The 11,340-nt window shown below is 37.4% G+C and overlaps 1 non-coding gene across 1 annotated transcript; it reads left to right on the top strand.

Moving 5' to 3' along the window:
* The first annotated feature begins 970 nt into the window (after positions 1–970).
* LOC112534436 lies at positions 971–1,077 on the top strand. The gene has a single exon (XR_003078724.2). It is a non-coding gene; the product is annotated as a small nucleolar RNA R71 (small nucleolar RNA).
* Positions 1,078–11,340: the final 10,263 nt, after the last annotated feature.

Below are 11,340 nucleotides of genomic sequence, written 5' to 3'. Positions count from 1 at the left end.
GATAGGTGGCTGGTACTCTTTCATAGGGTTGTTCTTCTTATCCTCAACTCTCACAGGCTCTATCTCCTCAGGCTCTGGCTCCTTCTTAGTAGGCTTATCCTGCATAACAACATCATCATCATCAGCTACAGGTAAAGAACTAGATAACTGCTTACCTGATTGCAAGGTGATAACCTTGCAGTGCTCCCTCAGATTAGACTTTGTAGTGCTGGGCAGCGTCCCTGGCTGTCTTTCAAGCAACATCTTAGAAATCTTGCCTATCTGGTTCTCCAAATTCTAAATGGAGGCCTACTGATTCCTAAGTGCATTGTCCATCTACTGGAAACTATTGTCAGTAAAGGACACAAATTTCATCACTAACTCCTTGAGATTGGGCTTCTTCTCCTTAGGTGGAGGTAATTGGGATGAACCAGCCTACTGCTGGGGCTATTGCTGATGCAATCTTTGAAAACCTGATGGCCCTTAGGCGTTATTATTCCTCCAACTGAAGTTGGGATAATTATGCCAACATGGGTTGTACGTGTTGCTGTAGGGATTGTTCTACTGTCTAGGTGCATTACCCATATAGTCTACTTGTTCAAGGTCAGCAGAAACAATAGAGGATGGAGAAGGAGAAGAAGTGGAAGGTGAAGCAAACATACCTCCCGCATTACAGTTTGCACCGTAGTGTGGGCCACCAAAGAACTTACAGCTTATTTGTGTTGCATGAATCAGCATCTAGAATTGGTCTATTTTCTTGGCCAAGAGCTCCACCTGCGCTGCCAAGGCTACTTTAGAATCTAACTGGTTGACCATTCCCTGCTTAACTGGCAGACTCCTAGAGGATTTCCACTGCTAGTTGTTCATGGCCATCTTCTCTATCAGATTTTGTGCCTGCTCCGGCATCTTACTATTCAGGGCCCTACCTGCTACAACATCTACCATCTACCTAGTAGCAACATCGAAAGTCTGAACTTGCATCCATACTGGTAATCCATGGTGTGGGCAACACCGAAACAAGTCCTTGTACCTCTCCTAGGCGTCATACATGCTCTCGTCTTCGAACTGCACAAAAGAAGATATATCATTTCTCAATTTAGCAGTTTTAGCTAGAGAAAAGTACTTATATAAGAACTTCTCAGCCAAAGAACTCCATGTCATAATAGTGTTGGCTGGGATTGATTGCAACCATCTCTTCGCTCAGTCCCTCAAAGAAAATGGAAATAGCCTCAACCGAATGGCATCATCAGTCGTTCTATTTATCTTGAAGGTATCACAGATCTCTAAGAAATTGGCTATGTGAGCGTTTTGGGTCCTCACTCGGTAATCACCCAAATTGCACGCTATTCTGGACCATTTGTATCACGTTCGGCTTTATCTCGAAGTTATTAGCTGCCACAGGTGGTCGCACTCTATTCATCTGTGTCCTTGCAAGAGAAGGTCTAGAAAACTCGTACATTGTCTTATTTTCATCTGTAACCTCGTTGTTGTTGTTATCTCCCATCTCTGTTGGTCTATTCATAGGGGCTTCAACCTCTATCTGCGCCTCCTCTTCTTCTTGCATATGCTTCCTTAAAAGACGGAGGGATAGCTCTAGTTCAATAAGATGGTCTATAGGAGTAGGATTAGAGCTCCTAGTCATAAACTACCTGAAATTAAGAGGCAGCAACCAAAGAACATAGAAATGAATAGAAGAATAAAGAATCAAAAGACAGAAAACAAAAATGGCTAGAGTAACACGAACACAAATTCACTCTAGTTCATATAAAAGGTTTCCCCGGCAATGACGCTAAAGACTTGATGAGCTATTTATGCAGCTATAATCTAAGACAGTGAACCTATCGATACAGCCTAGCACTAATGGCTAGTATCAAGGTCGTATTCTCAAGAAAGGTTGAGCCTAGAACTACTACAACGTTTTATATTATCTAACCTTAACTAATAATGAAGAAGTTACTAATCTATCACTAGGTGCAAGCTAAATGATTAGCTAAAATGCCAAGCAATCTGCAAAAGTTTAATGAAACAATCAAGGAAAGAAAGCAAACCCAAGAGGGACCTAAGCTAGTCGGATTTTAAGAAAGGTAGAAATTAGATTGATTACCAATTATGATTACCCGTGAGCAGATTCTAAATTGAATTTGAGTTCCCTCTCGAGAGCACCGAATTCCTATGCCTAAGAACCTAAACGACGGAATCTCTTCCTAACGATTGATTTTAGGTTAGCCTTAAGATTACTGCTATTCAGAGTTAATTCTTAATCCAGCTAGTTAATTACCCTTATCTTTAAGTGATTATCCTAAATCTTAAAATTCGTCCTTCAATGTGTGAAATTGTCCCCCAAAGTCGAGCGTCGAAGTTTAGAAAGAAATAGCTCCCGTGCGTATGTGAGATCTAAGGTAAGAAAATGTCGAACCATAAAAAACAAATTGAAATAGCGTATATAATTATCTCAGCACGACCATGGTCAAGCCCATGCTGGTCAGCACAAGCCGAGTCTAGGCCGTGCTCAACCTCCGAGTACCAAAATTAATCCCTTGCTCCCTGACCGTGCACTCGCCGGCCACCACAAGCCGTGCCCTCGCTAGTGCTGAGCCACCAAAGGCTGTGCTGGAGACCGTGGTGGTCTCAGAAACCGTGCCAAAAGGCCATATTTGAAGATCAAAGGGCAATGGTTCGGCACGGCCATAGTCCAAGCCATTTTTAACCTTGAAATGCGAGCCTTTGTCTAATTTTGATGAATTCTAATCTATATTCGCACGTATCGCCCTCAAACACTGATAATGTTCATCAATGGTCACCTGAAACATGAGAGGAACTAAAACATGGGTGATTCTGGCATAAAACAAGATAAATATGCACAAAAATACAAGTAATTGGGCATATAAACATGTGTAACACAATGCATATTACTAGGAAAAAGCTTGAGTCTGGAGTTCACAATAAAACTTGATCTCTCCTCCTAAAATCTTTCTTTATAATGTGCTTTTCATACCATTTCTTAGTTCTTTCCTTATAAATCTTAGCATTTTCATAGAAGTTGAGTCAAAACTCATCAAGTTTATTCAATTGAAGTAGTCTCTTTTCACCAGCTCTTTGTCGATTGAAGTTGAGGAACTTTGTAGCCAAAAATGCTTTGTGTTCAAGCTCCACAAGCAAGTGGCAAGATTTTCAATAGAGTAGCCTGAAAGGAGAGACACCAATAGGATTCTTGAATGTTTTCCTATATGCCCATAAGGCATCATCGAGTCTAAAAGACTAGTCCTTTCTTGATGCATTCATAGTTTTTTCAAGTATGATCATGTTGCTCTATTAGAGATCTCTACTTGCCCACTAGTTTGGGATGATAATGAGTTACAACCTTGTGAGGGACACCATACTTCTTTAATAAGTTCTCAAATTGGTGATTGCAAAAGTGTGAACCAACATCACTAATAATTGCTATAGGTGCTCCAAACCTTGAGAAAATGTTCTTGCATAGGAATTTTCTCAAAATCTTAGCATCATTGGTCGAGGATGCTATTGCTTCCACCCACTTGGATACATAATAAAATGTTCTAATTCCCATAAGAGCTTAGGAATGAACCCATGAAATCTAGTCCCTACACATCAAATATCTTTACCTCTAGAATGCCATTGAGAGGCATCCCATTGTGTCTTCCTCTATATTGCTCATCCACTAACATCTATTACACTTCAATACATAGTCCTTGCCTAGCGTCTTAGAAGTGGGTTGGCCAATAAAATCCACATTGAAGTACCTTGGTTGCAGTGTTCTAGAATTGAAATGCCCACCACACTCGAGAGAAAGGCAATGGGAAAGCATATCGTGTACTTCATCCTCAAGAAGACACCTCCTAATCAAACCATCTCCACACCTCTTGTAGAGAAAAGGTTCCTCCTAATAATAAAACTAGACTTTGAAATATAATTTCTTCTTTTGTTGGTGAGAGAGGTTAGGAGGAAAAACACCACAAACTAGACAGTTTGCAATATTAGCATACAAGGGCATTGAACTCTTGATTTCCATTAGGTGTTCACTCTTAAAATAATCATCAAGGTGATCTGCTACAACATTTTCAGCTTTGACCTTGTCTTTAATTACCAAATCGAGCTCTTGAAGGAGAAGAATCCATCTTATGAGGTGTGGCTTTGTATCTTTCTCTGAAAGAAGATACCTTAAGGTGACATGATCAGTAAAGATAATCAGTTTGCTACCAGTCAAATAAGAACGAAACTTATCAATTTTAAAAACCACAGTTAAGAGTTCTTGTTCAGCTATAACATAATCTAATTAAGCATCATCAAGAGTGTGGCTGGCATAATAAATAGCATAAGCTTGTTTATCTCTTGTTGTCTCTAAAATGGCCTGATATGCTATTTAAATAGCTACAATCTAAGGCAGTGAACCTATCGATGCAGTCTAGCACTCATGGCGAGTATCAAGGCCGTATCCCTCGGGAAAGTGAAAGCCTAGAGTTACTACTTTGTTCTCTGATATATTAGCCTGAAATAATTGATGAATAATTCCTAAATTTGTTAATAACTACAAGCTGAGTTCTAAGTGAGATGCAGGAATGAATGGATAAATGAAACAACCAAGACAAGAAAGCAAACCCAAAGGGAACCTAGACTAGTTGGCAATAAAAGATAACAGATTGATGAGTCCAATTATGCTACCCGTGGACGAATTCCTAAACTCAAGAACCTAAAGTTGGAATCTCTTCCTAATGATTGATTCTTAAATTAGCATTAAGCTTTAATCCGCCTCTATTAAGCTTTGTTAATTCTTAATCCGCCTAGTTAATTATCCTTATCTCTAAGTGATTATTAACCAGTTCTTACTATTCAAAGTTCCAATTGCCAAATGGACTTCTCAATCACATAAAGCAATCTAAACACCACAATTCATAACGTCTCATGAATAATGCATTATCTTACTAATACTGAAAGCAAGAAGGATACAAAACTAAACTCAAAGCAATCCAACAATTTAATACTAAGCCAACATAGTGAAGAAATCCCAATGGATTTAATCAATCTAGCTACACATGTTCATATTTAAAACAACTAGGAATCAATTACAATGAAAGAATAACGAAAATGAAACATGTACACCCTTTTCTCTCGAATTGGATGAACAGGTTCAAATCTGAATCTGCACTACGATTGATCTCCCCAATTGCCTCTCGATTTGCTCCACTGTTGTTTTGTACTCGGAACCTTGCGATTCCGGGGTTCTCACTCTCTGCAATTCTCTCCCTAACTCAGTACTCCACAAAAACTGAACCAGTTGCCAAATCTTTCCCTTCCTTCCTTCTTGCCCTAGTTCAAGAAATTGCTTTCCTTATATACTTGTCCCAGCAAGGCCGTGGTCATGCGTATTGAACCTTTGGATCTTGCAAGTTAGGTTTTCTTCTTGGCCGTGCCCCCGCTGGTGCTGAGCCACCAGGGTCGTGCTGGAGGCCATGATAGCCTCAGAAATTATGCCCAAAATGCCATATTTGAGGATCAAAGGCTAATGGTTGGTCACGGCCAGAGTCCAGGACGTACTGATCAGCACGGCCTTGACCTAGGCCGTGCTCAATGTTTGACATGCGAGCCCTTGTCCAATTTTGATGAGCTCCCGTCTGTTTTCGCATGTAATGATCTATAATTGCTCAAACACTGATGATGGTCCTATAAATTCTCCTAAAATGCAAAAGAACACAAAACACGGGTGATCTTGGAATAAAAGCATAATAATTGCTAAGAAAATACACAATGATATGCAAGAAAATATGTGTAAAACTATGCACATCATGGCCCCCACAGCATAGTCACTTGTGTCACATATAATCTCAAAAGGAAGATTCCAATCGGAAGGTTGTAAGATTGGTGCCAAAATTAAGGCTTTTTTCAACCTAGAGAAATTACCAAGGTAATCTTTATCAAATATAAATTGAACATCTTTGGACAAAAGATTAGTGAAGGTGTGAGGGACCGGGATCACTACCATTCCAGTGTCCGCTCTCCATACTAGGCCAATTCCGAAATGAGTGTGGGCGGTAGTCTCAAGTATGCACCCAAGTGTCTTTAGCGACTACGGTACTGTAAGGCTTTTCAACCTAATCGGGAACACACTAACTAATCACTAAGATTAGCGCGAAGATGGGAGTCGCCACCTGGATAATCACCGGGACACTTTTACTAATGAGTGGCGTTTCTCAGATTCTATATGAAATCTTATGCCATAGAATCTAGAGATGGATCTAAAAGCCAACTTCCTTATTTATGCGGTCTTTAAATTTATTATTTAATAAAATATTTCCTATAAGAAGAACCAGAAATAGAGAAATCATCTAGAAAGGCTTCCATAATGTTCTCTACAAACTCAAAGAAAATTGTCATCATGAACCTTTGGAAGGTGGTAGGGGCATTGCATAACCTAAAGGGCATGCATCTATATGCATAAGTGCCATAGGGACAAGTGACGTAGTTTTCTCTTAATCCTCTAGGTGAATTGGGATTTGGAAGAACCCTGAATACCCATCCAAATAGCAAAAGAAAGAGTGTTGAGCTAATCTTTCTAATAATTAATCAATAAAAGAAAGAGGAAAATGGTTTGTCCTAGTAGCCTTATTCAACTTTCTATAGTCAATGCACATCCTCCAACCTCTTATAGTTCTAGTAGGGATCAATTCATTATTTTATTTTTTAATAAACGCCATTCCCCTCTTTTCAGGAACCACATGAATTGGGCTAAACCAATTACTATATAAGATTGGATATATGTATACCTTTAAATAAATAAATAATATATATATATATATATAAAATAAAATAAAAATTTCCTTCTTCCTCCCTCTTCTTCCCCCCCCCCCGCCCGCTCACCTCCCTCACCTTCCTTTCTTTCTTTTCGCTGCATCCCTTTCCAACTGCCGAAAGCTTCTCCTTTTTCTTCCCCTCTCTCGTCAGCATCGCCTCCTCCTTCCTCTCCTTTACTACCCAAGTTGAGCATGAAGAAAGGAAGCTGCCGCCATGCAATAGCCGTTTGCCACTGTCCTTTCACTTGCTCGACGCTGGAAACGAGTTCCCAGCCGTCGAAACCCCCAAGCCAAGCTCCCCAACCGTTTTTCCCCCAAGCCAAGCTCGATGTGGTTGTGTATAATTAGTTTAAATACCAGCAAATTACTTGTGGGCTGGTTGAGAATTAAATGTTTATGCCGAGAAGATAATAATTTTATAGTTTGAACTGCATTACGGAGTTGGGAAAAATAATATAGTTTTGGTGGCCTGATTCCTGTTAAATAATTACAGAATATTCAAAGTGTTTCTAGCAGGTTCTAGATTCATTTTTCGGGGGGTAAACGTCCCTTTTAGGGGAGGCTCTACTGAATTTTCGATAGAATTTCCAAGTCAGATTTTCTTAGGCAGTCTAATCTAGGAGTCTAAGCCTAGGAAAAATTAAGAATATCTTATTAATTGAGTTATTTTCATGAATAGATAATCGGTCTGTCCAGCCAGCTCCACCCAAGGCATAAGAGTAGACTGTAGAGCGTGGCAAAATTGTAATTTAAAGTCATATGATCAACTGCACTTTTGTCATATCTTAATTAAATGTGATGTCAATTGATTAATAATTATTCTGATTATTATTAGTGTTATTATTAGTAATTTTATTCGATTAATAATTATAACGAATATTATTAGCATCATTATTTGTAATTTTGTTTTCATTATATCGATATCATTATTATTATTATTATTATTATTATTATTATTATTATTATTGCTATCATATTTATTGTTGTTATTATTATTATTATTATTATTATTATTATTATTACACATAATTTGCATGTTTGCTACATTCGAGGCTATTCAACTTTAATTCTTAATACGTTATTGAATAATTTATGTCTGCTTATGATTTATACTATTTATACTATTTATAATTAGTATTGATGCTATGATTATAACTTCGGCTTAAGGCGGCAGTAGAACATGCCACATGACAGGTTGCATCAGGATCGCTGTGCACCATTATTAATCAAAGACAAGTAGTAAAAGATTATTTTTGAGATTTGCCCTAGTCGAATACAACTCTTTGGGCTATGAGAATTTGACTGCCGAAAGAAAGATCCCTGGTCGAGCGTTGCTCTCTAGGCGCCGAATTTTTTCAGAATCAAGTGACCAGGCTAGATTTAAGGACCTTGGTTGAGCTTCGCTCTCTATGTGCTAGTCCTATTGGAGTAAGAGAGCCAAAAGACTACTAGTATTGGTTTTAGGGTTCTACTGAGGTACTCGTCCCATAAACGTTTAAATTATATTTTCCTGAATCATGACATGACATGTATTTTGATATAATATGATATTTTATTTTTGATTAAATAAATATTTTATTGAGATGGCTGTATTTATTTTAGGATTATATGATTTTAACTCACTCTTGAGACTGACAATCTCAATCTTAAATTTTTCAGGTGACAGCTGGGTTATTCGTTGTCCTTCTCTTGATAGCCCGACTTCCTTCTCCTTCAGGCCTACTGTAATTAATTTCTATTTTTTTTGCATTTTGAACTATTTATAATTCTAGACTTTCAGGAATGGTGTACCTGGTATATTATGTTTGAATTTGGTCTGTAACAAGTTATAGAATGTTTGCTAGTATTTAGCTGGAGTATTAATCTAATTATGTGTGGATTTGTGAAAGAAATGTTCGGTTATGTGTATATTTAAATTGTTGATTAATTAGGCTTACTACTGGTTTTGGTGGCCTTAAGCCTACCCATTCTCTAGTGTCGGTCATGGACCCACAGATCGGGTCATGACAATATGATTCCTACATGTAACAACTTCATGATCTCTTTCTTAACCATTTTTTTCATGTTAGGATTTAATCTATGTTGATGTTCAATATAAGGATTACATCCTTCTTCTAAATGTATCCTATGCATGAAAAAAGAAGGTCTAATGCCTTTCAAATCATAAATGGTGTACCCTATACTCTTCTTATGATCTCTAGCTCTTTTAGTTAACTTGTTCATCTTTCATGTGTGCAATAGTAATAATTGGATAAGTAGAGTTATGTCCAAGAAAAGCACACCTCAAATTAGGAGTGATGTGAACCTTGGTAACTTATGACAAGACCCAACATGTGGAATTGGAATTAGAATCTCAAGAAAGCCAATTCTGAACTATAAAGAACCTTGACCCAAAGATAACTTATATCTTGAACCTTAGAATAAGAAAGATTATAGACGCCACACTCAAGAAAAGGTAGAAAGTGAGTGATAATTCAACATGGAAGCCACAGGAACAAGTTCTTAATAAGTTCGAAAATAGGCAAATTTAACAAAGTTTTCTTAGTTGTTCTTCGAAAAGTCAGTTCGGTTGTGTCTTCAGTTCTTTTTTCCATCTTTTTCATCGTAACAACCTCTTCTTTCTGCCTGCCTCTCAAAAAGATTTCAAAAGAACTAAGTAAGAATAATCTTACAATAATTTTATTTCAACAATGATCAATCATATTGTGCCATTCGGCTATATAGGGTTTCAATAGATAAAGACATGATCTAATGTCCTATTTGCATAAAAGAAATTAACTAAAGTATATGCTAAGTACTAGTTCTCCTAAATAACAATATACAGAACTATGCTTAATTAGAGAATAATAAATCTATTCTAAAAGGCAATAATAAAAGACTTCCAAAATAACAACATAAGAGTCTTAATTGAATTAGTCAATCATAATAAAAGAAGATATGACTAAATCAATCAAGATATATTCATAAATAACAAGATATGCAGCTAACACATTGTCTCCTCTTTGAAGTTGGCTCACTCCTATGGCAACAAGGAATAAAAGTGGCACCTCCTTAAGCTTCCACTTTGAACAATTCATTTGGCCCTTTATTTTCTAGCCCAAAGTCTGCCATGGCTTGAATAAGCCCCAAAACAAGCCCAAATGATTATATAAGCTTTGCCCAAGCTTGGGGTTCATATATTTTCTTGCATTTATCCATCATTTCACACTCCAAATCCACCAATCTTGTACAACCATATTTTCTTTCATAGTTAGATCTTCCACTAAAGTATTTAACATTGCAATTGCATTAATTTGCCTAAATAAGCAAACTGATTTCTTTCAAATAAACTTGTCATATATGAAATCTCATCCAATTCAAAGGCATTAGTGATGGGCTAATTATGCAACCTACACTTAAGGCAGTGAACCTATCGATGCGGTCTAGCAGTAGTGAGTATCAAGGTCGTATCCCTGGAGATCGGGTAAACCTAAAGTTACTACTGTTCGTTATGTTATTTAATCTAAAATAAGGTGTGAGAAGTCTAAATTAATTAACTAATGCTTATGAATGCAAATAAAGGAACAACACCAACTGACAATCGAAAAATAACCATCACAAAGAAGCAAACCCAAAGGGAACCTAAGTGATGGGATTCTAAGGTTGATTTTATAAACTGCCAATCTTGCTACCCGTGCCTAAATCCTGAATCAAACTCTGCTCCTCTCTCGAGCTCACTGAGTTCCTAAATCTGCACTAACCTAATGGAATCTCTTCCTATCAGATTATTACAGATTAGCATTAAGCGTGATTTAGAACTATTAAGAGTTGTTAATTCTTAATCCGCCGAGTGAATTAACCTTATCTCTAAGTGTTAATTACCAGTTCTTACTATTTAATTTCCAGTTGTAAAAAGCATTTCTCAATGTCAAGAAACAACCCAAAAGACAATTAATTTAACATCTCAAATTAATTTCAAATTTTATTACTAAACAGTGAGAAGATTACAAAAATGGCAGATAAAAAAAATCCAATATTTAAACACAAACCATCAACAAAGATGAACCCCAATGGGTTCGGCAATCCTAGCTACTCATAATGAAAGAAACAAATACAAAAGAAAATAAATAACATAAAATAAAATGAAACATATAACCGCTCTTCTATCGAATCGGAGTGGGAATGTCGCAAGTACCAATTCTAAAACCAGCCTCAAATATGGATCTCGGATGTCTCGGTTGTCTCGGTCAATCATCTAGAAACTTCAATCTTTGCTTGAATCCTCCAAATTAATCCTTTGAACTGACATTGGTCTCCCAAAATGTCAAGAATAGAGGTGCATAAGTGAGGGTCGCGCGCGTAGAGAAGTTCAGAAATCAGAAGCGGAACCCCGTCTCATTTTGCATGCGCCTATATATAGACAGAATCGCAACGCTCGCACGGCACCAACCTCCATGAAATGCAAAATTTCCGAAATTTTCCAGAGGAGGTCGTGCAAAAGCCTTAAAACTGCGCGCCGATAAGGAATCGACTTCGATAAGCATCTAATACGCGTAAATCATCCAAATAGCTTGGT

The sequence above is a fragment of the Ricinus communis genome, chromosome 4, assembly GCF_019578655.1.
Source record: "Ricinus communis isolate WT05 ecotype wild-type chromosome 4, ASM1957865v1, whole genome shotgun sequence".
In the NCBI taxonomy this organism is placed as follows: Eukaryota; Viridiplantae; Streptophyta; class Magnoliopsida; order Malpighiales; family Euphorbiaceae; genus Ricinus; species Ricinus communis.
Note: the sequence above shows the minus strand (reverse complement) of the source record. Positions and strands in the feature narration are given on the sequence as shown.